The sequence below is a fragment of the Symphalangus syndactylus genome, chromosome 3 (assembly GCF_028878055.3).
Source record: "Symphalangus syndactylus isolate Jambi chromosome 3, NHGRI_mSymSyn1-v2.1_pri, whole genome shotgun sequence".
In the NCBI taxonomy this organism is placed as follows: Eukaryota; Metazoa; Chordata; class Mammalia; order Primates; family Hylobatidae; genus Symphalangus; species Symphalangus syndactylus.
This window is the reverse complement of record NC_072425.2, coordinates 49,432,969-49,459,976: the sequence shown is the minus strand read 5'-3', so window position 1 is coordinate 49,459,976 and position 27,008 is coordinate 49,432,969. Positions and strand designations below refer to the sequence as shown.

General features: G+C 39.5%; 1 protein-coding gene and 1 long non-coding RNA gene across 11 annotated transcripts in view; one reads left to right on the top strand and one right to left on the bottom strand.

Annotated features, from left to right (window-relative positions):
- The window catches only part of FANCC (FA complementation group C), a 226,300-nt gene that overhangs the window by 96,839 nt on the left and 102,453 nt on the right, over window positions 1-27,008 (bottom strand). The window lies entirely within an intron of this gene.
- LOC134736192 (uncharacterized) lies at window positions 223-5,347 on the top strand. Its single transcript, XR_010120019.1, has 2 exons — window positions 223-373; window positions 1,745-5,347. It is a non-coding gene; the product is annotated as an uncharacterized lncRNA (long non-coding RNA).

Genomic DNA, 27,008 nt, shown 5'->3' with positions numbered 1-27,008 from the left:
ATTACAAACATGCTAGAAGAGCTACCTAGATTAAAAAGAAAAAAGTTCTTCTTGATCCTACCTCTCCCTCCTTCTAATTACTCCTCATCTCTGTGCTCTGCATTTAGCACAATTTCCTGAGAAAGCTGTCTAAACTTTCCTTCTTTGCTTCTGCAACTCACATTCATTCTTCAGGCTTCTCTAATCTAGCTTCTATCCCTACCAGTTCACCAGTCAGAACTCCATGCTGCAAACCGTGGGATCCACCCCTGCACCCTCTTGCTTGTCCACTCAGCGGTGCCCTGGGCTGCCTCTTCCCCAGGGCTGCACCTGTACACCTCCAGGATGCAGACGCACTGCCTACCCTGGCACCGTGTGGGTGAGACCAGAGCAGGTAAGCAGGGTGGCCCTGGCTTCTGCTGCTGGTACACCACATGCTATACATTTTTCTTTTCATCTAGTCTAACTTAGCTGGTACTTTCTCTTCAACCCCATTTTTAGACACTGGAGACCTGGGAGTTCAAGTGATCCCCAGGAGATTTTGTACAGTCCTGTGATTTTAGATGCCATCTCTATGCTGAGGTCTTCTGTCATGAAGCGCTGGACTCCAGGAAATTTTGTATAGTCCCATGGTTTTGGATGCCGTTTCTATGCTGGGGTCTTCTGTCACAAAGGTTGCATCCCAAGAGATTTTGTATAGTCCCGGGATTTTGGATGCCATTTCTATGCTGAGGTCTTCTGTCATGAAGGGACTGGACTCCAGTCTTGAGGTGTCAGGACAGTGGCTTTCAAGTCCATGAAATTTTGTATAGTCCCATGATTTTGGATGCCATTTCTATGCTGGGGTCTTCTGTCATAAAGGACTGAACTCCACGCCAACTTCCCCTTCGGCCTCGCATCTGGGCAGGTCAACAGAAGACTAAGAAAGCCTGAGTACTCCCTCCTATGGCCCAGGGTGGGGTTCAAACCTCACAAGGCCCAGCCCAGCCCCAGCCACCATCCTACTTCCTTTTTTTTTTTTTTTTGAGACAGGGTCTCACTCTGTTTCCCAGGACGGAGTGCAGTGGTGTGATCTTGGTTCACTGCAGCCAAGACTTCCTCAGCTCAAGCAATCCTCTTGCCTCCCAAAGTGCTGAGATTACAGGCATGAGCCACCACACCTGGCCACCACCCTACTTCAATAGGGTGACCAAACCTTCCAAAATTCTAGCTCCAGCCCTGCCATCTCTCCTATGCTCCAGATCATACATGCAACTAGCTTGCCTGACATCTGCAACTGTGCAATTGGTATCTCAAATTTAACACAACTAAGACTCTTATCCCAGCCATCCCCAAGCCCCTTTTTCATCTTTGCCACCCAAGAACATGATTCTACCAACCACATGGTTGCGCCAGTCAACATTTTAGATGTTACCTTCGACTCATCCTTCAAATCCTCTCTCTCATCCTCCATACCCAGGTCCATCTGCAAGTCCTGCCAATTACAGCTCAGCTACACTCTGGATAGGTCTGCTTCTCTCCAGGACACTGCTTTCACCCTGATCCCAGCCACCATGATCTCTCACCTGCATGCTGTCACAGCCTCCAGTCTCATTTCTCTCATTTTATTCTTGCTTCCTCCCACGAGATCCATTTTCCATAAGGCAGCAAGAGGAGGGAATGTTAGGACATATCTCTCTTAAGGCCAAAACAATTTTTATGAGTAGGAAATGTGAGTTGTTCTGAACGCAATAATACTTTTGATGAGACTGATTTCCTTTTTAAGAATGAAGATGGAGGGAACAATGGGAGGAACACCTTGGATGTGAAATCTAAAATCAATTCCCACGGTGCTTCAGCCACGTCAAGCTGGACAACTACATCTGCTGGGACCAACGACAGGAGGAGCAGGGACAACGACCAAGGACATCACCAGGTAGACATCGTGTTGCTATGTGAAGATGACCTGGTAGTAGTCACCTTCACTTATTCCCAGATTTGAGAGACAAGCAAGTCTGTTACATCTCCAGTTCCTGCCACAGGTACTTTCAGTTGAAACTTGACGCCCCAGGGATGGGAAACCCAGTAGTGACACAGAAACTGGATTAGACATTCAAAGACCTCAGTCCCAGTTTCCCAACTTAAAATAGCTTTTTAAATGTTTCTTAACATTTAGGGCCTCGTTTTTCTCATTTTCAAAGTGAGGATATAACATTTTTCACAGGGAGTTGTTCAACACAATTACGAATGAACAAACTATAGAACACCATTCAAACACGTTATTAAATATAACCTCTCTAGAAATGTCCCTTTAAAAACAGTACCTTCCCTATTAAATAAATGGTGCTGGGAAAACTGGCTAGCCATATGTAGAAAGCGGAAACTGGATCCCTTCCTTACACCTTATACAAAAATTAATTCAAGATGGATTAAAGACTCAAATGTTACACCTAAAACCATAAAAACCCTACAAGAAAACCTAGGCAATACCATTCAGGACATAGGCATGGGCAAGGACTTCATGTCTAAAACACCAAAAGCAATGGCAACAAAAGCCAAAATTGACAAATGGGATCTAATTAAACTAAAGAGCTTCTGCACAGCAAAAGAAACTACCATCAGAGTGAACAGGCAACCTATGGAATGGGAGAAAATTTTTGCAACCTACTCATCTGACAAGGGGCTAATATCTAGAATCTACAATGAACTCAAACAAATTTACAAGAAAAAAACAAACAACCCCATCAAAAAGTGGGCAAAGGACATGAACAGACACTTCTCAAAAGAAGACATTTATGCAGCCAAAAAACACATGACAAAATGCTCATCATCACTGGCCATCAGAGAAATGCAAATCAAAACCACAATGAGATACCATCTCACACCAGTTAGAATGGCCATCATTAAAAAGTCAGGAAACAACAGGTGCTGGAGAGGATGTGGAGAAATAGGAACACTTTGACACTGTTGGTGGGACTGTAAACTTGTTCAACCATTGTGGAAGTCAGTGTGGCGATTCCTCAGGGATCTAGAACTAGAAATACCATTTGACCCAGCCATCCCATTACTGGGTATATACCCAAAGGACTATAAATCGTGCTGCTATAAAGACACATGCACACGTATGTTTATTGCGGCACTATTCACAATAGCAAAGGCTTGGAACCAACCCAAATGTCCAACAACGATAGACTGGATTAAGAAAATGTGGCATATACACACCATGGAATACTATGCAGCCATAAAAAATGAGGAGTTCATGTCCTTTGTAGGGACATGGATGAAACTGGAAAACGTCATTCTCAGTCAACTATCGCAAGGACAAAAAACCAAACACCGCATGTTCTCACTCATAGGTGGGAATTGAACAATGAGAACTCACGGACACAGGAAGGGGAACATCACACTCCGGGGACTGTTGTGGGGTGTGGGGAGGGGGGAGGGACAGCATTAGGAGATATACCTAATGCTAAATGACGAGTTAATGGGTGCAGCAAACCAACATGGCACATGGATACATATGTAACAAACCTGCACATTGTGCACATGTACCCTAAAACCTAAAGTATAAAAAAAAAAAAAAAAAGAAATGAGACTCAGCAGGGAGGAAGGTAAAAAAAATAAATAAATAAAAAATAAAAACAGTACCTGTAATTTGACTATCAAATTTTTAAAATTATTATTATTGAAGCAACAGAAAAAGATTATAGAAATTTCAGAGACATAAGGGTATAGTCAAGGTAGAGACTCTTGGATCTTGCAGAAATGACAGAATTCTATTTCCAGCTTGTTTGTCCAACCTAGACATCGGTTTTTTCCTATATGGTTTAATTTCCTACCACATTTCCTGCCCTTCATTCATCCAAACGTTACATGTAAGAATGGGAACAGGCAGAATTTCAATAACCAACTACATAGTACTATATTGTCCAAATCACTGAACAAACAAGATTCTCTTGTTAGAAAGTTGCTTTGTTATGAAATGTTTACTATAGTGTATCTATATTCAAAATAGATTAGGGGATATTTATTGAGCACCTCCTATGTACCTGGCTTTGGAGATGTAGCAGCCAACAAGAGTTGAGGCCGCTGCTTTCAAGGGGTTTACATTCCAGTGAGGGAAAAGGGAAGAGGCAACGAACACATACAGAAGTCAACAAGATGAAGATGATCAACAATAAAAGAAATGAAGAGCATGCTGATTAGATTAGAAATGGATACGATTCACTTTAGATAAGCAAGGGGGCGCTACTCCAAAGACTAAGCATGGGATCAAGACCTGAAAGGTAAGAAAAGAGCATGCAAACAGCTTGCGGAGTAATCGGCAAGTTCAGCCCAAAGGCAAGGAAAAACCCAGACTCTAGCTGGGCCATGGTGAGCAGAAGGAGGAGTGCTACGAGATGAGGGTGGAGACGAAACAGGCCTCCAATCATGTTGCATCCTGTATGCTGTGGTAACAGGAGCCGTGGGTGTGATCAAAGGGTATTCAATAGGAAAACAACTTGATTTTGTTTTCAAAAGTATTAAATTTGAGATTATTTTGTGAACATTGGGGAGGGGAGCACTAAAAATGTCTCTAAATAGGGCAGTAGCATGAGTTATGCTTTACAAAGACTGGGTTGGTAAGACTGTGCAAGACAAACTGAAAGAGGAAGATGACATTGGAAGCTGAGATTCTATAAGTTGGTGCAAAAGTAACTGTGGTTTTTGCCACTGACCAGCTATCACAGTCAAAATGTAAAAGGTGCCCAAATTGCAAGGGTGGCAATGGCAATGAAGAGAAAAGGATAAAAGCGTGAGATACCACACCGGTGTGATGGACAGGATTTGGTGCTGACCGGAGCAAAAGAGGGAGAAGCCAGAGCTGCGGAGGGTCATTTCAGCCTAGCCAGAACAAATGCTGCCACAGGAAGACATACTAGGCATAAAGGTGAGGCCCAGAAACCAGGAGGACAGTGTGTTCCATTTAAGCCATGACACCACTTTCTTCTCTCCTTCTGAGTCCACCCTGTTACTTCCAAGGCTGCACACCAGTACCATTAGTGACCCTGAGCCATACACCAAACCAACTGAAGAAGGATATAGAGGGTTGTTTTTTTTTTTAATTCCATTGGTAATTCTGATGTGCAGCCAGGGCCAAAACTCACTGGGCCAGGCAGAGCATGGAAACTAGATTAATTAGATTTCGTATATTTTTGGAGATGGAGGATTACTTTGGTCATTTTCCTTCTGCTTGAAGAACAGTCTTAGTACTCCCTTTGTGGAGCTCTGCTGGTGACAAATTCTCCTACTTTTTGTTTACTTAAAATGTCTCTCTTTTTTTTTTTTTTTTTTTTTTTGAGATGGAGTCTCGCTGTCGCCCAGGCTGGAGTGCAGTGGCGCGATCTCGGCTCACTGCAGGCTCCGCCCCCCGGGGTTCACGCCATTCTCCTGCCTCAGCCTCCCCAGTAGCTGGGACTAAAGGCGCCCGCCACCTTGCCTGGCTAATTTTTTGTATTTTTAGTAGAGATGGGGTTTCATCATGTTAGCCAGGATGGTCTCGATCTCCTGACCTCACGATCGACCCGCCTCAGCCTCCCAAAGTGCTGGAATTACAGGCGTGAGCCACTGCGCCTGGCTTAAAATGTCTCATTTTTAACGGATTCCTCCACCCCCATGAATTTGAAGATATCATTACACTGTCTCCTGGCTTCCATTACTTCTGTAAGAAGTCAACAAGCAGCCTGTCAAGGCTGGCACTGCGAAGACGCAGGAGAGCACTTGCCTTGGGTACAAAACTATCCACAGCCATGTTCCTACCAAAAATGCTTGAGTAACGCAGCTCCTCCACATCTTTACCAGCATTTTAAGTTCTCGCTGGCTTTTATTTTAGCCATTTGATAGGTGCGTAGTGATAGCCCACTGTGGTTTTATATTTTCACTTCCCCAACGGCTAATGATGTCAAATATCTTGTCATGTGTTTATTTGCCTTTTTTTTTTTTTTGCTCATGAACTTATTTCACCTTTTTGGTGAAATAGTGTTTGCCGATTTTCTAACTGGGTTGTTTTTTACCATTGAGTTTTGAGATTTCTTGGTATCTAGATACTAGTCCTTTGTTATTTGTGGTTTGCAAATATCTCCTCCCAGTCTGCCATTGTCCTTCACATGGTCTTTCACAGAACACAAGGTTTTAGTTTTGATGAGGTCCTAACACAGTTGATTTTTCTTTTTACATATTATGCTTGGGGTAGCAAGTATAGAAACTATGCCTAGTTTGGCCAGGCTTGGTGGCTCACGCCTGTAATCCCAGCACTTTGGGAGGTCGAGGCAGACAGATCACGAGGTCAGGAGATGGAGACCAGCCTGGCCAACATGGTGAAACCCCGTCTCTACTAAAAATACAAGAATTAGCTTGGTGTGGTGGCACGTGCCTGCAGTCCCAGCTACTTGGGAGGCTGAGGCAAGAGAATCACTTGAACCCGGGAGGCAGAGGTTGCAGTGAGCCAAGATGGCGCCACTGCACTCCAGCCTGGCAACAGAGCGAGACTCTGTCTCAAAAAAAAAAAACAAAAAAAAAAAAACCCAACTATGCCTAGTTCTAGAGCCTAAAGATTTTCTGGTTTTTTTTTTTTTTTTTTTTTTTTTGAAAAGTTTTATAGTTTTACATTTTACATTTAAGTCCCTGATCCATTTGAGTTAATTTTTGTATAAGTTGTGAGGTTTAGGTTGATGTCCAATTGCAAAAGCACCATTTGTTGAAATTTCTCCATTGAATTGCTTCCGTACCTTTGTCAAAAACCAGTTGAACATATTTGTGTGGGTCTATTTCCAGGTTCTCTGTTCTGTTCCATTCATCTATGTGTCCACGCCTCTATCAATATCACAGGATCTAATTATTGCAGCTATCATAGTAAAGACAGTATTAAATAGTGATTTCTCCCACTATTTTCTTGTCAAAATTGTTATAGCTATTCTAGGGCTTGTGCCTTTCCCTATAAATTCTAGAATAAGTCTGTCTATGAATATAAAAAGCCTTGCTAGAATTTTGATAGGAAATGCTTTAAAGTTATAGATCAATTTGAGAAGAACTGACATCTTTACCGAGTCTTTCAATGCATCATCACTAAATATCTCTCCATTTATTTCAATCTTCAAGCATTTATTTCATCAGCACTTTGTAACTTTCATTATACAGATCCCATTTTGTTATGTATATACCTAAGTATTTTATTTTCTTTGGAGTGACTCTAAAATATATTGTGTTTTTAGTTTTGGTTTTCAAATGTTCATTGATAGTATACGGAGATGCAGTTGACTGTTGTGTGTTGATCTTGTATCCTGCAGCTCTGCTGACCTCATTTATCAATTCTAAGAATTGATTTCTTTTGGTTTTTGGTAGATTAAGATATTCTATGTAAACGATTATATCATTTGCAAATACCAGTGATTTTTCTTCCTTTACAATATGCAGGCCTTTTATTTCTTTTTCTTGACTGATAACAGTGTCTTGAACTTCCAGTGTTATAAGAACAAATCTCCTTGCCTTGTTTCTGGTCTTAGGGGGGAAGTAGTCAATCTTTCACTATTAAGTATGATGTTCACTCTAGGTGTTTGGGAGATGCCCTTTATCAAGTTGAGGTAATTCCCCACTATTCTTAATTTGTTGGGAGATTTTTTTTTTTTATCATGAATAGGTATTGGATCTTATTAAATGCATTTTTCCTGCATCAACTGATATAATCACATGCTTTTTCTTCTTTAATATGGTGGATTACACTGATTGATTTAGAATAACTATTTTAAAGTCTGAGTCTTAATGCTAATATCTGGAGCCCCTATGTGTCTGTTTTATTGTCTGCTATTTCTACTGATTCAATTTTGTTATCCTGGCTCTTTGTGTACCTAGTTATTTTTATCTACACCAGACACAACACTACACTTGCAAAACTGCTGGCAGAAATAATTTGAGACACCAAGATAATATTGTCTTCCTCCAAAGAGGCTTCTGTCAGACCTGAAGTACTAGCAATCCAGGATTACCCTAATCCAGGGTCAGTGACTGAGATGATCTGAGGGTAAACGGCAAACTCTCTGAGGGCCTGTCTGCTTTGGTTCACATTTACTCTTCAGGTGCTTCCCTTCAAGATCCCAACCTCAAGTAAAAGGTTCACCAGGATGTGCTCGGTTGGCAGACCACAGACTCTAATTTCTGCCCTCCTAGTCCTGCGATGCTCCAAAAGCACCTTGCTGCTTAATCGTCTCCTTTAGAACTGGCAGACACCCCTAGTCCTAAACCATAGGCTCACCTCCTGTGGCCTCTACCCTTTCCTGGACTCTGACTGAGAACATATTTACTATATCGTGAGCTTTTTCAAGCTCTGAAGCATATTTTTCATATTTAGTCTGAGTTTTCTCATCCTCAGGAGGAGGTGTCACTTGATTTCTGAGTTTGCAATTGCTAAAAACAGAAGTCCCTCATGACCTATCCTGAGTACCTGATGAAAGTTGTGAACCCTCTTCCAGGAAAACTACATATGCCTACAACATTTCCACACAATTTCATGGAGTTTTATGACCCTTTGAAGCCCATCCATGAACACCAGGGCCCAAGGTCCTCAAGTTAAAAAAGCCAACTATAGCCAAGTACAGTGGCTCACACCTGTAATCCCAGCACTTTGAGAGGCCAAGGTAGGAGGACTGTTTGAGCCCAGAAGATCCAGACCAGCCTGGGTAACAAAGGGAGACCCTGTCTTTACAAAAAACATCTTTTAAATTAGCCGGGTATAGTGGCACGCATCTGTAGTCCCAACTACTTGAGAAGCTGAGGTGGGAGGACTGCTTGGGTCCGGGAGGTCAAGGCTACAATGAGCCGTGATTGTGGCACTGCATTCCAGCCTGGGTGAAAGAATCAGACCCTGTCACAAACAAACAAACACCAGTATAATAAAGGAACTGTACGGTAGTTATAGTTCACATGTACTGAAAGCTTTCTCTGCCAGGTACTGTGCATCCAGCCCTGTCAACATGCTTACCTTGCACATGGCCTTCACAGTCTGCAGGAATTGTGGCTTGTTAGTTAAAGTGCAGAGCTGACTCCTGAGGAAGGTCACTGGTGCTGGGCCCAAGATGACTTTCTACTGCTGCTGCAGCCAAGATGCCAAGCCCTGAGTTGACATAAAGGAGTCACTAGGCAGAAGGCCAAGAAACAAAATCTCAAGCCTGGGCATGTTCTGAACTGATGAAGCCATTCAAAAAGCCCTTCTGAGTGGGTGGAACAACACAGCAGAGGTCCCCACAGGACCCAAAAATAGTAGTCAAGCAGGCATCAGTGGCCAAACTCCAGGAGTCCCTAGAGAAAGGGTTGATCTCATCAGGGGAGAAGGTCTACAAGCAAGAATATAATCACGGGTTGAGACTCAGACTCCTAGGATGGGCAAAGGGCTCCATGCCAGAGTCTTGGCTCAGAGGTGTTAAAGGCCCCTAAGCCAGCACTTGCAGGAGTGAGACACACGTCATGACCCAGCAGCTAGTGGAGATGGAATTTCTGAAATGCTACCACAATTCACTGTCTTTAGCTTGGGACTTAGGTGGGAAAGGGCTATAGAACACAACAGTGGCTCTTGATAGGACCAATTCAAAATCCACTAATCTGCAATTAAAACATTTTTGTGGCTTTAGTGGCATTTAGTGGTTAAGGAAAACTAGAAATATACCATATAATAGCAAACTGTCACACACAATTTTCAGATGTTCCACTGTACCATCATGTATGTGGAACCTTCTTTTAGAGCCTAAAGCTATTTTACATAGAAATACAAAATATGTTTTGCATGTTCTGGCATCCTCTGACTTCTCTGAAAATGTAACTACCCTGTTGATCAGGGAAGATTTTACGGCGGTTTCATCATAGCGTTATCAAGAGTTGTCTATCGTTTTGGAAAATCACCTCCTGGAAGGCAAGACCACACGAGGTCCTCCTCTAACAGCCTGAATTTGCAGTGGTCACATTCTCAGAGAGCCCATGTGTAGATGCATGCATCTGTTCATGATGTCTCCCAGACTCATAAGACCCAAGTATTTACACTGGAAATGTACATTATCTTATTAAATTTTTTTTTTTTTTTTTTTTTTGGTGGGGGGACAGAGTCTTACTAGAAACAGGTCCAGACTGGAGTGCAGTGGCACCATTACAGCTTATTACAGCCTCTACCTCCTGGGCTCAGGTGATCCTCCCACCTCAGCCTCCCAAGTAGCTGGGACGACAGGTGTGCGCCAGCATGCCTGGCTAACTTTTCAACTTTTTTTGTAGAGCCAGGGTGTCGCTATGTTGCCCAGGCTGGCCAGGAACTCCTGGACTCAAGTGATCCTCTTGCAGTACTGAGATTACAGATGTGAGCTACTGTACCTGACCTAGTTTTTCTTTATATTGTAGTAAAGGCAATACATGAATTTTTTTTGAAAGAGTATTTTGAATTTCATTTCAGGATCTCCAAGCAGGTACTATAAAACATCTGTTCTTAAAAACTGGTGTTGGATCTGAATGGGTTTAGACCTTGCCATGTATCATATCCTTAAAACAATCTGTTCCGCAGACTGCACTCTGACCAGTTTTCAAAACCCCCCACTTCACCCCTAGTACTTAAAATCCTTTCCTCCTGCTGCTGCTTAGATATAGAGAAGCCTCCCCAGGATTGACTCTGCAGCCCTACCCTGCACCCACAGCCCTCTCTGCCTCCTTGGGCCCCTCCTACTCACCATGCCTCCTCCCAGTGTGTTCTGCTCACCTCCTACATCCCCTTCCCTCTCCTCCTCACCTACTAAAGCCCGAATTGCTCTTCCAGTGTCAGCTCCAGCAAGACCACCTCATGTCCATTTGCCATGACCTTACTAGCCACCCTTCTCTCGGTCTAAGGAAGTACTGACTGATGGCTGTTTGCCTCCTGAACCATCTGAGCACCACTGTGTGCCCAGCACAGCACAGACAGTGCCTGGCGCACACAGGCATTCCATTTGTTGAATGGAGGGGTGGGGGAACAGAGAAAAAACCACCACCAGAGGCTCCTGGTTTCCATTCCAAGGATGAGTGTTTACAGTAGTGACTTCCAGAGTTCTGAAAGGTACACATTCGCCTTGGTACAATGGCTCTGCTGTTTAGGTGAAACCTTCCATACTTCACTTCTCCCCAAAAGTTTTACATTTTAAGAACCCTCTATACAACAGAGAGGACATTTATTAGATAAAAAAAATTTCCCCCAGCTTATATGAACCTTCTTTGTTTCTTAATAAACACTTATTTTTAGGATGATTTATACAAGTTAGTAGCTATCTGCTCCATGTGGTATAGCTACTGATAATAATATGTATTTTATATTTAAAAATTTATTTTGGTGTAAATTTGGAGGATAAACCTCTCATTTCTAATTTTTCATGGTCAAATCTTCAAGATTACAGATGAATGCAAACAGATGCTATTACGAATACCAGTGAATGCCTGGCGTTTGAAAATCCGGCACATGAACCACTGGGAGCTCATGCACGGTAGCAGTCAGGGACCCTGGATCTCAGAGCAAAGCTGCTGGGGTTCACATTAGTACCCACCACTTACTGGCTACATTACCATAGGAAGCTCAACTCACCTATCTAACGAACCTGAGTTTCCTCAACTACAAAATAGGGATATAATAGTAGTTCCTAACTCAGAGAGTTGGTGAGGGAATTAATTGGGGTAAGTCTTATTTCAAAATGTGTGAAACTTTGTAAGCAGTCAATAAGTGTGTGTTATAAACAATTTTATGGCAGTTGTCCATCCACAAGCCATGGTGTAAACTATCAAGGAGGTCTAAGTGGCTGTTTACGGGAGAGCAGCAAGACGAACAGCAGAGTCAGGGATGTGAGGACTTGATCCAGCTCCTTCATTTACCAAATGCGGGATTTCAGGCAAATGCCTTACATTTCTCATCTCATCTATAACATGGAGATAGTTATATCTGCCCTGGGGTATCATGAGGTTGTTGTGAGAATTAAATGAGATACATGAATTTGCTTTAAAATTTACAAAACAGCATTAAAATCTAAAGTATTAATGTAATTGTTATTTTCATTAGAAATTCACTATTCTTCAAGTAACTTATGCATATAACAAGCAGATGACATATAAATAACAGACCATGTTTTCTTAAAAAATATACTCACTTAAGGAATAAAAGGTGCATATTTTAACTTCAAGATATTTATTTGAACCAGGAATAAAACTGTCTCAATCATGAACATAGTCAAGTGTTCTTTTAAATTCAGACAGATAAAAAGCACTCTCCAGAACACGTCAACTAAGACTATGCTGAGCTGTAAACTGTAGTACATTTCCCATCAAGAAAGCAAATCTGTACAATGAATTGCCTTTTATAAATGTGGGCTGGTACTATGCAATATAAAAATACAATTAACAAAAGAGAACATTTTTGAAAGTTTTCAACAATGTAGTATAAAGCATTTTAGGATAATTTGACTTGCTTCCTTTTTAAACAACATTTAAAGTACAAGTTAATGCCAATAAAAAAATATTTTTTTTTGCACAAATCAAGAGGGAAAAAGCACACACACAGCACACACCCACCCGCTTGCACTGCTAGTCTCTCATCATTTCCAGCTCAGTTAACCTCTGTGAAACTAGTACAGGAAAAATAAACCATGCTGCTACTGTGGCAAAGACCACACAACTTTTTAATGGAACTGTTCCAAGGCTTGAAGTTCCATTTGAAAGTCACTAACAAAACCTTTGGAAATGTTAAGAAAAAAAGCAAGCCAAAGAATTGAAGGCCTGGCAAGTCTTGAAGCCCATACTTATCCACACTCATGAAAAGTAATCACAAGTCAAGTCTGGTTCTCTCTTTCCCTCCGTATTTTCTTCAAAGCAATCCACTAACAAAATTGCGATTTCCTTTTTCAGTGAAAAAAAGAAAAGGACGAAGGAAAAAAAGACAGTCTGCATAAACAAAATGTAGGGAAAAAAATTGTGCCACCACACAAGAACTACAATTATTCCTTAACTAATCCACACTGAAATCTGCTGGTTTAGTACCTAGTGATTTAAATTTGTTCCTTTTTGCGTAAGAAACAAACACCACACTCTAAAACTAGCCAAGACACAGAAGGCCACCTACTTAGATAGCTGTAGATCCATTTTTAAGTCACAGGTTTAAAGGTTTCCAAGCTTAAAAAGATTTCCAGAAACCAAGTACCTTAATACACTCCAAACCTCAGACTGGCTATATTGTATTACTTTCTATAAGATACACACCTATATTTTGCTTAAAGAAGCATTTGCAGCTTTAACCCATTTAATGTAATATATAAGGCAGATGGTTCTTGACAACTATAATCTTGGAAGAAAACTGAAAAAATCAATTAGGCGTTTGGCAGAAGTCAAAAAACAGCCTAAAAAGCTCATTGCCATGCAAATCACCTACAATGTCAAATATATAAAACTGCTGTATTAAGCTTGGAGAAGGAGGAAAATTTCCTCTTCATTCATGTGACCAGAGACTAAAAGGAAGACTCCAGGGGTGCTGCTGGCTGGGAAGAGAACTGGGGAAACTGCTCCAGTAGAGGTGGAGATGTCAGGGCAGAGAGAACTGGGCTTAACGGGGCAGGGCTGCCTCTAGAAAGAGCCAGCTTTTCTAGCACAGGTTAGGAGTGAGGCAGCCCCCCACCAGTGAGTCAACCTTGCCATAAATTGCCAACAAATACGCTCAGGGCAAAAGAACCAGATCAGATGTTACGGGACTCTTTTTCTAATTACAGAAGTTTATTCTGTGGGGCAGTTAGCCCCTTCCAATTAAGAAGTAATTACATTCTAAAGGATCAGTTACAAAGCAAGATAAACTAAAAATAGAAAGTGTGAAATAAGAATAAAGGCAAAAAATAATGGCTACTTTGCCAGTTACATTCTTTTTCTTCTTCATCCCCAAACTAGAAATCAATTGAAAAGCAAAAAAAATTAGGTAACTGAGGCAAATGTGGTTAGAAACATCCCAAGTATACACAAGAATGATGAGTTCTATCCTTACTGACAAACTGCCATAGATTCCATGAATGGCATGAGATCACATACGAAAGATGGCAATCTACAATGTTTGTTAAAAGTCACATATTACAATTCAGATGGGTCCAGATTATGTCAAACTACAAAGAAATATCAGCTAAATAAGTAAAAGGGATCATAACTCCAAAACCTATGACTCCTTATTAAATTTACAAGAGGACAGTGGCAGCTTTACTTGATAATTTATTTATAAAAAGACACATGAGGCCAGGCACAGTGGCTCATGCCACTTTGTAATCCCACAACTTTGGGAGGCTGAAGCGGACAGATCACTTGAGCTCAGGAGTTCAAGACCAGCCTGGGCAACACAGCAAGACCCCATCTTTACAAAAAAATACAAAAATATAGCTGGGCGTGGTGGCACACGCCTGTGGTTCTAGCTACTTGGAAGGCTGAGGTGGAAGGATTGCTTGAGCCCAGGGCACTTCAGCCTCGTGGCTGGGTGACAGAACAAGACCCTGTCTCAAAAAAACAAAACAAAACAAAACACCTGAAAATGTGAAGGAGACAGTTCATTAAAATCTCCTAACTGTAGGCTAATTTCACTACATTTTATATGCTCACTTGGCTAAAACTCTCAGAGAAGCCAATGGAAGTTTGATTTTAGAACCACAGCAATAGTCCCAATATATATATATATATTAGCAGTTCTTAAGTTTTCTGGTCTCAGGATCCCAAAGCACTTTTTATTTTGGTTTTACCTATCACTATTTACTGTACTTGCAATTAAGCCTCAGAAAAATTTAAACTATTTACCTAGTAATTAATATGAGATAACCCTTTACATGTTAACAAAAATATTATTTATAAAAAAATGTTTTCCAAAATAAAACAAAAAATTTTGAGTGGCACTGTTTTACATTTTTTTGCAAATCTCTTTAATGTCTCTCCCAATAGAAGACAGCTGTGTTCTCCTATCTGTTGTGGCATTCAATCTGTTGTGATATGTTGCTTTAGTTCAATTTATAAAGAAAATCCAGCATAATAAAATTACATAGCTGGAAAAGGGAGGACCTCGTAGGCCTCCTGAAATAGTCTTGAAGACCCCACAGTCCTTGGACCACATTTTCAGAGCTGTTAATCTGTAACACAAAAACACAACAATGTATACTTACACTTAGGACGGAGTGGAGGGGATAACCGTAAATATCCCCAGGAGCACAGAAGCACCGTGTTCAATAATAAGACACGGTTAGTATATGCTAACGTGTTCTTTATAGACAAAAGGCCAGGAAAGTAAAATAATTTCAAGAATATTAGTTTAAACTTATGTAAAATATTGATCCTTTAATTTCACTGAAGGAACCACAAAAAGCAATACGTAGAACATTTAGTCTTCTAGTCATCCATTACTCATGTCTCTTATATGGCTATATATCTGTTTTATGAATGGAGTTCAAGAAGCTTCATCTATATAGACCCATGGATATCAATCACGAGGACATTAATCAGGCACTGGTAACTGGGGAGATGTTCTGAGAGCATGCCTGTGAATAGAAATCTGCTGAACTTCCACTGGGTCTCAGGCAGCCCACTTGGTGGGAACCACAACATGAGTCTGAAATGAGGGATTAAGAACTTTCAAAACACAATTTTTGTGTGTAGGCGGGTCGGCCTTGGTGTCTTAATGCAAATCTGACACCCATCAGGAAGCTCAGGAAAGGGGAGACTAAACACTTAGTCATAAGTATATGTTAACCAGTAATATGAAAATTAAATCTGTCAAAATCCTCGCTTTTGATATGGTTACCAAACTCCAAACGTTGACTTTGAAAATCAAACCCAACCTGCCTTACCCCTACTCCAAAGTTTAAAATTAAATGTAATCCTTCAATTTATATAGAAGAAATACAAATCCAAGAGCAAGTTAAATTCAGCATCCTTAACTTGTCCCAGTTGCACCCAGACTCTGGAGTTCCAATCTCCTCTGCCAGAGGGTCCCACATCAAACACCCGATGGCTCCCCATAAACAGAATGGAACGTACCATAGAACAAAGGGTGCCCAAAATAGCTTCAAAATACCAAAGGGGATTAGCCAGCAATTTTTGTCTTAAATTAAGCTGTTATGATCTAAAGCTTGGCAAGAAGCATCAGAATAGAGAATTAGATTAGCTTTATCATAAATGAAAATGACTAACGCATTTTTTAAATGCTTTCATGAACAATAACAAAACTCCAAAAATTATGTATAGCACTGTATTCTATACAGGTATGATTCTTAAAGGAAGTTATTCCTTCTAAAATGTATAGTCACACCACTTTCTCTTTAAGCTGGTTTTGACAATGTCATTATAAATTATAATTGCTGGCAATTCATTTTTAATCAGCTTATGTAAAAAAAGGTACAGTATACTATGACTTTAAGGACTATATCTTATGATATATACATTTAAAGTTTTTTTTACATAGCTCTTTTACTCAATTATGTGTGCCTATATAAAATAGCAGCTAAGATGTCATATTTTATATTTTAAAAAAACTTGACAACTGTCTTTAATTATATATATGAAGACTAGGAACAGTCTGTCTACAATTTAAAGCAACAAGACAGCACCCCCTAAGGAAGGAAAGAAGAGAAAGGTGTACATCTGTAATATTAACTGTTCTTTATTAAAATATCTGTATTTTTCCAAGTTTTTCTTTAAAAAAAAAAACACTTTCAGAGAAAATGTTAAAGCTTTGGAATGATACATTTCCATTTGTACACATTTATTACTTATAATAACTCCTCCCCAGAGAAACTGAGAGCTTTACTAAACTCCATAATTCTCATTAATGAACAAAAACTAGTGACTTGCTTCTTTTATCAATATTCATTAACATTAAAGACTAAGATCATAAAACCTTCAAAAAAATGGAAACTAGAAGAACAAAACAGGCTAGCAAGAACAACATTTTTGAATGAGGAAGAAAAAACTTTGCAAACGACTCAAATTTTCATTTAATCAAACAAACATCAAAGGAAACAAGGGGTAAAAGTTAAATTAAAAAAATAATAAGGAAATAAATTGATTAAATTCAATTTACCAGGACTTATAATGAAAAGTTGCTAACTTCTCCAAAGAGCAAAATATCCTATCGGTCATTTTCAGCTTTTGTGCTGAAACAGGCTTCAGGAGTATTAAGAAATGTTTTATTTTGTTGCCCCAAATAAAACCTGGAAAAAGAAATACGCAAAAGCATACGCAAAAAGGTTTTGCCTGAAAAAGCAAACATTCTAAACAACGAAAATTTAGAGGAGGAGGCGGGAGAAGGAGGAGGGAGAAAGGGAAAGCAACCTAAAAGAAATGCTATACTTTTTCAAATTAAAAATCCTGAAAAGCCTGTGGAATGCTGTTTACTTGTGCTCTTGCAACGGGACTGGCCTGCCTGAAATGTCTGCGGACCATGACCACCCACACTATGGGAAGCATGATGATTAAAGAGTGTGCTGGATCCTGGTATCTGCCAGCGTGGTCTGTGCCATGTTGTAATTATTAAATTTGCCGTCTTTTTATAATCTGTTGCATGTGTTGTGGCAAGTCCCCTACATCGTCTAACAAGGAAACCACTGAACATAAATAGCAAGTTATTTTTAATGTGCACAAATGGCTAAAAAACTGGACACTTTTAACATTACGCTTTCAATTTTCACAAAAATGGTTTAACTTACCGTACATCTAACGCTGCAATGAAAATAGATATGCCACTCTAAATTCCCTTCCAAGCTCTTAAAGAAGACATACAGCCCAAGTTAAACCCCTTAATAAATAGCTAAGATACAGGTTAAACATGCACCAAGGGAACAATAAAATTCACCCTTACATCTGTCCAGTGATTAAACACACAGGAGAATACCAAGAAACACAGCAGTTGTAAAAATCTGCAGGTCTGTTTACCCCCAAACTTTGTTTTGTAACAAAAATTTGCTTTCCATTCTGTCTAATTTTGTTCATGATGACAGTAATGGGGCTGCAAAGACATGCTTTTCCAGGAGCATTATCCCAGGTACAGTGTATAAGGGTCAGTGAGGATACCCAGGACAGGAACTCAGGAAAGGAGGTGAACTAATGAATGGGAGTACAACCAAACCTTGCTCCACCCCCAGCCCCCAGCCCCCAGCCCCATACTGCATGTCTTCCTCTGTAGGAGACAAGATAATATCAAGTTTGGTTTTTTTGAAGGTCAAGTCAGCTCAGCCAGAAATTGGCAGGCCAGCCTGGCTCAAAGGTGAGCAAGGAAGACCCCAAACCTCCACCCTAACTGGTCTATATCAGGATGCCTGCCTTCGGAGGGGCAAGTGAGCGAACTCACATGAAGAGCTGGCCACAGCTTCTATCACTAAAAAGGAAAGAAACCATAAAGAAGAAAAGAAAACAAAAGAGCTGTAAGAATTTTTTAAAAGATCATTTCTAGAAGCATAAAGTCAAAACAACCAAAAAATCACAACTTCCATCTCTGTAGTGCTCCTGCCAAGAAGAACCCTTTCATCTGGAGGACAGATGGCAGTCTCCTATCCCTCTGCCCAGTGATCAAAGTCCTTCAAGATTATTTGCATAGGTTAAGCAAGGAATGAAGACTCCTCCTTCCCAAACATACCCACCAAAAGCCATAAAATCCTAAAACCACAAGACTGAGACTCAGAAAACCAACTTTGAACTGTGCTGGCCTCCAGGAGATGCAACATTGCCCATCTCCTTCCTAGACTGATGCTCCCTACAACTCTGGGTGGCTCCACTACTCTGACTGAGCAGGTCAGACGGACAAATCCCAGATGCCTTCTCATTGACAGTGTTACAATCTCTCCACTAGCCACCCCCACCTACTTCATTATATACTGTACCTGTGGCAAAATGTTACAAAGATAAGAAACAACACAAAGCTGCTGGAGCCATAAAGCAGTTTGTTTAGAGGCTTAATATAACAACACATTTTACTTCATCCTAAGGAAGAGGAATGAAGGGTGAGTGTGTGTGTACGTGTGTGTCTGTCTGTCTTTTTGGTGTTTATTTTAAAATTTTAATAATACAGACTAGACTACATTCATGAGTGTGACACAAATGGCTCTGACTGTAGTATTTCAGCCTAGATGTTAAAAATCCATCTTCTAATAAACTTTGCAGGGAAGAGGTAAGGGACAGGAAAGTATTAAACTCTGTAAATGCCTTCTGCTGTAAATGCCTTCTGCTAATCCATAAGCCTTTATTTATTTATTTTTTTTTTTTGTGATGGAGTTTTGCTCTAGTTGCCCAGGCTGGAGTGCAATGGTGCAATCTCGGCTCACTGCAACCTCTGCCTCCCAAGCTCAAGTGATTCTCCTGCCTCAGCCTCCCGAGTAGCTGGGATCACAGGCATGCGCCACGACGCCTGGCTAATTTTGTATTTTTAGTAGAGATGGGGTTGCTCCATGTTGGTCAGGCTGGTCTCGAACTCCTGACCTCAGGTGATCCGCCCACCTCGGTCTCCCCAAATGCTGGGATTACAGGCGTGAGCCACTGCGCCCGGCCTTCATAAACCTTTTAAAGGAAAAGTCACCCATATTATCTCCTACTATGTCATTGCAAAGGATACTATCAAGAGAATTAAAAGAAAAGCCACAGAGTAGGAGAAAATATTTTCAAAAGACATATCCATATAAAGAACTGTTAAAACTTAACTAGAAGAAAACTACTTGATTAAAAAATGGACCAAAGACTGTAATGGACACCTCACCAAAGAAGATATACAAATGAAAAATAGCACACAAAAAGATGCTGCACATCATATGTCCTCAGGGAAATGCAAATTAAAACAACAATGAGATACCACTATACACCTATTAAAATGGCCCAAATCCAGAACCCTGCTAACACCAAATGCTGACAAGGATGTATAACAACAGGAACTCTCATCTGCTGCTGATGGGGATGAAAAATGGTGCAGCCACTTTGGAAGACATTGTGACAGTTTTTTATAAAACTAAGCATACCCTTACCATATCCTCCAGCTATCATACTCCTTGATATTTACCCAAAAGAGTTGAAAACTTGTGTCCCCACAAACACCTGCACACACGTTTTTAGCATCTGTGTTTTAGTAAACACAGATGTTTTACTCATAATTCCAAAACTTGAAAGCAACCAAGACGACCTTCGGTAGGTGAATGGATAAGCTGTAATATATCCAGACAATGGAATGTTATTTTGCACTTTAAAAATAATGAGCTACTAAATGATATTACTAAATGAAAGAAGCCAATCTGAAATGGCTAGATAATCTATGATTCCAACTATAGGACATTCAGGGGAAGGAAAAAATGTGGATACAGTAAAAAGATTACTGGCTGCTAGAGATCAGGGAGAAGAGGGTAATGAACAGGGAGAGCACGAATAATTTCTAGGGCAGTGAAACTACGCTGTATGATACTGTAATGGTGGATATGTGTCATTGCACATTTGCCCAAACCCATAGAATGTACACTACCCAGAGTGAGCCCTAGTGTCAACTACAGACTCTGAGTGATAACGATGTGTCAGGACAGGTTCATCAGTTGTGACCAATGCATCCCTCTGGAGGGGACTGTTGATAACAGGGGAGGCTGTGCATGTGTAGGAATTGGGAGATATGGGAAATATCTGTACCTTCCACTCAATTTTGCTGCAAACCTAAAACTGCTTTAAAAAATAAAGTTTATTCTTTTTAAAAGCCCATGTATGAATTAAAACAAAATAAAATATGTCTATCTGTTGGGAGCAGTTCTCATTTCAGTAAATGGCAACTTGATGTAAAGTCCTGGGAGTCTCCTTGATGTTCTTTTTCATCCGGCCCCCTTTATAAAATATACCATCAATATCTATTGATTATATTTCCAGACAAAATCTCCAATTCATCTGCTTCCCTCCATCCCAAGGTAATCACTCTGGTTGAAGCCCTCATAACCCCTCGCCTGGCCTACTGTAATAACCTACTTCTACTCTGGCCTGCTCCAGCGATCAGCCTGCTAAAGATTATAACCTGAAATGTCTGCATCCAGACATATACCCAGAGAAACTCTTGCACATGTATACCAGGAAATATGCACAGAAATATTCAGAGCTCTACTGTTTGTAACAGCAAAACCTGGAAATAAACACACTCTACCCTGGTACAAATGAATGCACATGACTACGTGCACCAACATGAACAAATCTCAAAAAAATACACCACCAAGCAAACAAGCAGTTGGCAGAAGAATACATGTCATTATATCTATATAAAATTTTAGAAACAGGAAAAATTAATATATATTATTTATGACTAAATCAATACATAGCAAAACTATTTTTAAGAAAGCAAGGCAACATTAAATAGAAAATTCAAGATAGGAAGAGAGAATAGGATATGTGAGCAGGGACAGTTATGTGGATGATATTGAACGTATCAGTAACATTCTATTCCTAACACTGGATGATGGATATGTGTTACTTATTATTCTTTAAATTATAAAATGATATACTTGGTTAAAAAAGCAAGAGAAGTCTCAATTAAAATGGTAAAAAAAAAAATTTCAGGCTTAATAAACCTTAACTTAATGAGAAACTCAGTTCCCTAACAATGACAATCACAACAATGACAATAATTAACATTTATTGAGCACATAACATCAGGCATTGTTCTAAAAGCTTTACACACACACATACACACACACACACTATACATATATATATATATATAATCACTTAATACAACAATCCTACGAGGTGGTAAAGTTATTTTGTCACTACAGATGGAAAACTGTAATTTCGAAAAGTTATATGACTTGCCCAAGGTAATAAGCTAATAAGTGACACACCAGTATTTAAATCCAGGCAATTAGCTGTGTTGCAGAGTACTTGGCATAGCCATTCCAAAATTCAGTCTCAATTTGGTTTAACTCCTTTTAAATCTGATCTAGATGCCAAACAATTTTTTTCAACTTAACAATCTTAACAAATGGCAATTATTACAGAATGGAGACTCTGAAAACATGTCATATACATTTCTTAAACTCTATCTATATACTAATAGGACAGGTTACAATAGATCTTTGTAACCTGAAAATGTTAATTTTACCAAGGTCAAGTAGCATATTAATATATATACTAACCTCTAAAACTACTTAAAAATTTCTTGAAGGCTTATCAATTTTTTCAAAGGATTTTAAAGCACTCCAGTTGTCTTCAGGACTTCTAAACCTAGCAAGCTATTATATGTATCCTCCTGCTACAGGAAACTAGAAAACTGAACAAAATATTTTCAGACACTTGACAACAGGCAGCACCAGACTGCGATCTTGAAAGCAGAAAAACCAATGAGGGAATCCCTATGATTGGCCTGGCTCTCTGCCTGGGTGCACTTTCTGAACCACAGCTGGAGAGCCATCGTGAGCAGAGCACAGAAGTTTCGCTGAGTTAAGGAGACCAACACTGGAGTCTGATAAGGCAAAGACAGCTACAATTTGAGAGCCAAGAAGGAAACTAGATAGAGCAAAGACTCCAGAAATCAACATGGGGGCTCTGAGTTTTTGGCTGAATAATATTCTGTGCATACGTAGGGTACTACTTGACCTCGTTATGCTATTTGACCTTAATATGCTACTTGACCTTGGTAAAATTAATTATCTGTGCATATGAAAAGGCAGATAAAATTAGCCCTGAAGAAAGGCTACTATAGACCTGCCCCAACAACATTTACAAACAAGCCTGGAAAGGATAGACCTAATCTACAAAACATAAATGTCTGCCGGGATAAAACAACACTCTCTCTAAAAGAAGACAACGTAATCAAAACATTCATCAATGCAATGTTCATAATACCTGGCATCTAATAAAAAGTTACTAGGTATGCTCAGAAGCAGTAAAATATTACCCATAACCAAAACGAAAAGCAGCTTAAGGAAGCAGGCTGGAAATGGCAGAGATGATGGAAGAGGTAAAGACCTTAAACAATTACATGTATTATAGGTATTTAAAGAAAAACATAATTGGGAGAGAAATTAATGATAAGAAAAAAAAAAACCAGAACCAGTCACAACTTCTACAGATATAGAATACAATATATGAAATAAAAAATACACAAAGCAAAATTAAGCAGATTAAATACTTCATGAGAAAGACTTAAAGATTTAAAGTCATTCATTCTTTAAACCTTTTTTTAAAAGAAAAATCTTTAGAAACTTAAAGACATAGCAATAAAACTATCCAAAAGGAAGCAGAGAGAGAAAACAGATGGGGAAAATTATGACAAGAACCTCAATGATCTTTGGGAAAATCTCACGTAGGTTAACACTGATAGAATTCAAGTCCTAGGAAAGAGGGTACAGGACAGAATAAACACTTAAAGGAATGATAACTAAATTTTTTCCAAATCTGATGAAAATTATAAATGCACAAATAGAGGAATCTCGAAAGACTCCAACTAGGATGAACACAAAGAAAACTATACCATGATACATCATAATCAATCTTCTGAAAATCTATGATAAAGAAAAAATTCTTAAAAGCAGCTTAAGTAGAAAAAGACACAGATGAACAAAGATAAAAATGACAACAGCCTTCTCAGAAACTACGCAAGACAGAGGTGAATGGAATTACCTCTTTAAAGTACCAAATAGCAAAGAAAAGAACCTGTCAAATTAGAAATCTATCATGCAAAAGTGAAGGTGAAATGAGGCCTCTTTCAGACAAACCAAAGCTGAGAAAATTTGTCAGCAGCAGGCATGCACTCCAGGCAATGGTAAGAGAAGCTCAAGGAGGGAAAGTGACAACACATGGAAATGTGTATCTGCAGGAAGAAAGGGAGAGTGCTGAAAAGGGAGAATCTGTGGGTAAACAGAGAAGATTTTTTCCTTACTTGTCAATTTTGTTAAAACAGTAATTTTGTTTAAAACTAAATTAATAATATATCATGGGTTTATAAAATGTTTAGAAGTAAATGTACCACCACGATAAACAGAAAGGAGAGGAGATGTGGCTGTAGACTGTGATGAGGTTCTAATAGTATACACATATGTTATGTACTCTATTTTCAAGTAATATTTGTAGTCATGTATTATGCAAAATATGAATATTATAAATCCTAGAGCTGTGCTTCCCAACACAGTAGCCACTGACCACACAGGCAAATAAAAGCTTGAAATGTGGCTTGTCTGAACTGAGATAAGCTACAAGTTACACACTGAATTTCAAAGATTTAGTATGAGAAGGAGAACAAAGTATCTCATTCTGTTTATTTTGACTACATGTTGCAATGATATTTTCATTATACTGGCTTAAGTAAAATATTTTTTAATTAATTTCATTTCTTTCTTTTGAGTTTTTTAATGTTGCTAGTGGGAAATATGGGGCTCACAATTGTGGCTCACATTATATTTCTATAGGACACTGCTGCCCTAGAGCAGCCAGTAAGAGATAAAAAGATACACCTAATAAGCAAAAAGTAGAGATGAAAGGAAATAGTAAAAACCATCAATCAAAAGGGTTAGAATAGCCAAAACAATCCCTAAGAAGAAGTAAGCTAGAAGGCTCACACTTCCTGATTTCAAAACTTACTAAAAAGCTACAGTAATAAAAAACAGTGTGGTCCAGGCAGACAGACATACAGATCAGTAGAATAGAATACAGAGTCCAATAATAAACCCTGCATATCTGGTTGAATGATTTTCAACAAGGGTGCCAAGATCATTCAATGGGGAAAAGACGACCTTTTCAACAAATGATGGTGGGAAATTCTGACTATCCATATGGAAAAGAATGCAACTGTGTACCCTTACCTAGCTCCATATAAAAATATTAACTCAAAATGCATCCGTGGCTTACATTTAAGACCTAAAACTATAAAACTCTTAGAAGAAAAGATAGGGCAAAAGCTTTAAGACAACAGATTTGGCAATGATTCCTTGGCTATGACACAAAAGGCATGGACAACAAAAGAAAAAAATAGTCAAATCAAACAGTCAAAATTTAAAACTTCCAAAAGACACTACGGATGTAGTAAATAGGCAACCCACAGAATGGGAGAAAATATTTGCAAATCATATACCAGGATAAGGGATTAATACCCAGAATGTATAAAGAACTAAAACTCAGCAATAAAGACCAAACAACACAACTGAAAAATAGCTGCACCAAATAGGCATTTCTCCAAACATGACATACAAACAGCTAACAACCACATGAAAAGATGTTCAACACCATTAATCATTAGAAAAATGCAACTCAAAACTATTACAATGTGATACTACATTACATCCATTAGGATAGCTACTATGAAAAAAACAGAAAACGGGCCAGGTGTGGTGGCTCACACTGGTAACCCCAGCACTGTGGGAGGCCGAGGCAGGAGGACTGCTTAAAGCCAAGAGTTGAGAACAGCCTGGGGAACAAAGCAAGACTCTATTTCTACAAAAAAAATTTGGAAAATTAGCTGAGCATGGTGGTGCATGCCTGTAGTCCCAGCTACTCAAGAGGCTGGGGTGGGAAGATCAGTTGAGCCTAGGAGTTTGAATTACAGTGAGCCATGATCACACTACTGCACTCTAGCCTGGGAAACACAGCAAGACCTTGTCTCTAAAAATAATAATAATATCTAAAAATTTAAAAATAGAATTACTAGATGATCCAACAATTCCACTTCTGGGTTTATACTTAAAAGAACTGAAAGCAGGATCTTGAAGAGATATTTGTACACCCATGTTCCCAGCAGCATTATCCACAAACAGCTAAACTGCAGAGGCAACCCAAGTGTCCACTGACAGACGAATGGATAAGCAAAATGTGGTCTATTCATACAATGGAATTTTACTCAGTCCTAAAAAGTAAGGAAATTCTGACTTACGCTAGAACATGGATGAACCTTGATGGCATTATGCTTAGTGGAGTAAGTCAGACACAGAAAGACAAACGTTGCATGACTCCGCTTATATGAGGTACTTAGAGTAGTCAAAAATCACAGAGAGAGAATGTAGAATGGTGGTGCCGGGGCAGAGGAAATGGAGAATTACTGTTGAATGGGTACTGTTTCACAATATGAAAAGAGTTCTGAAGATGGATGGTAGTAATAGCTGCACGACAATATGAATGTACTTAATACCACTGAACTATATGCTTAAAAATGGTTAAGATAATAAATTTTATGTGCATTTTACCACAAAAAATATATAATAAAGAGTTTAAAAGAAACATTAAAAATAGGTCAAATTGAAATAATAAATTTAGTTATAAAAAAGAGTTCCAAACTAGCAGTAATTTTGAAAAATTAAATGGTGTAAACTTACCAGTTCAAAGACAAAGATATCTCTTACAGTTCAGATACAGATCACTGCTTCTGCAGTAATAACTAAATAAAATGGATAAACCACTTGGCATCTGAGGATGCAAAGAAATGTAAAAGAATTAAATTCCTAAAAACAAGAGCCTCTCTTAGGGGAGCAGAGAGCAGTTTATATGGTCTCTGAAGAGGTAAGGAGAAACAAGAAAGTGAGGGAAGAAGGCGGTAGGAGAGGAGGAGAGGGAGATGGAGAGAGGTGGATGGGGAGAGAGAGTGAGAAGGACGGGAGAGAGGAGGAAAGAACAAAGAACAGATGACAAAAACAGAAAACAAATAGCAAGGTGCTAGATGTGGCAGTTTTGAAGTCTGGTGTTAAAGATCTTCGATACTCCTCCCCCTGAGAGGTGGGGTTTCAGATCCCTTCCCTTGAATCTGAGTGGGGTGGTATGACTGCTCCTGCTGAGAGTACAGTAACCCTGTGATTTCTGAGGGTAGGTTACAAAAGGTTATGTAGCTTCTGCCTGGTTCTCTTGGGGACACTCTCATGAAACCCAGCCATTATGCTGTGAGGAAGCCAAGAAGCCTCGTGTAGAGGCCATGGGTTCCAGATGACAGCCTCATTTGAGGAACCAGCTGACAGTATCAACTAACGTCAGGAAAACTAGGGAGTAAGCACGGAGGTGACTCCAGCCCCAGATGCTGAATTCTGCCAGGATTCAAGTCT